Genomic DNA, 503 nt, shown 5'->3' with positions numbered 1-503 from the left:
TAGAAACTAATAGAAACGACTCATAGAAACGTCGGCACTATCAAAATTCCAAGATGGCGCCGACGCTGATGGCTGCCTCCGTGGCGTGCTCCGCAGTTGTTTTTATGTTTTTGTTAGTTTGTCCTGTCTTTAGTTATATCCCTGCAATCAGTTTCACCAGAGACGAATTGCTGGACATTCGGAAGTACACACCACCCGATATTTCACCGGTTTTCGATTATTCTGATGTTGTTCTATTTTTTATTTATTTTTATTTTTTATTATCTGTTTTTTTGTTCTGTCACTGTCATTCTGTTACACTGTGGAAGCTTCTGTCACGAAAACAAATTCCTCGTATGTGTAAACATACCTGGCAATAAAGCTCATTCTAAAACACATCAGTTTCATCTTTATTTACATCTCTAACTCTAGCACTTTCTATTCTATTTTAATTCTACTTTATCTATATTTATCTTCTTTTTTTTATTAAAAAAAAAAAAACACTAGCTTTCTATTTTTTCTAC

This window comes from Sinocyclocheilus rhinocerous, unplaced genomic scaffold (genome assembly GCF_001515625.1).
Source record: "Sinocyclocheilus rhinocerous isolate Xijiao unplaced genomic scaffold, SAMN03320098_v1.1 scaffold6010, whole genome shotgun sequence".
NCBI lineage: Eukaryota > Metazoa > Chordata > Actinopteri > Cypriniformes > Cyprinidae > Sinocyclocheilus > Sinocyclocheilus rhinocerous.
Note: the sequence above shows the minus strand (reverse complement) of the source record.